Source organism: Penaeus monodon, chromosome 32 (genome assembly GCF_015228065.2).
Source record: "Penaeus monodon isolate SGIC_2016 chromosome 32, NSTDA_Pmon_1, whole genome shotgun sequence".
In the NCBI taxonomy this organism is placed as follows: Eukaryota; Metazoa; Arthropoda; class Malacostraca; order Decapoda; family Penaeidae; genus Penaeus; species Penaeus monodon.
The window spans coordinates 19,121,016-19,121,501 of NC_051417.1; positions in this window are offsets into that span (position 1 = coordinate 19,121,016).

Here is a 486-nt window from a genome sequence, read left to right on the forward strand (position 1 = left end):
ACCACGCACGCATGCTCCAAAATATATAGACATAGAGATGCAAATAGAATGAACACATGCGTATATACACACACTGTGGACATAATTGTGCATATGTGTTCACGTTCAAAATTGGAATCAGAAGAATTTGCAAACCGGAGTCGATTGGCTTATCCCGAAACAGCCAGTGAATGGAACGTAATTCATAGACCGAGGACAGTCATTTCCCTTTTATGTGTTATTGCTAGCCCATTGGTAAAAAACGAGACACAGGCAGACCAAAGTCAAAGGGAGGTTGAATGAGTCAGAGAGACGAACAAAATAAATAAGTATTAGATAGAAATACAAAAACATTTTTATTTCGTTTAGCTACATATAATGCCGTAGTTCTACAATGTTGGTAAGTGTAGCAATAACTCGATATATAGAGAACTATTTTCTCTGTATCTAAGTTTGTCTTCCTGGTCGCTTTTGTTAAAGGCCGCTTTCACGCCAAGGTAGAACATC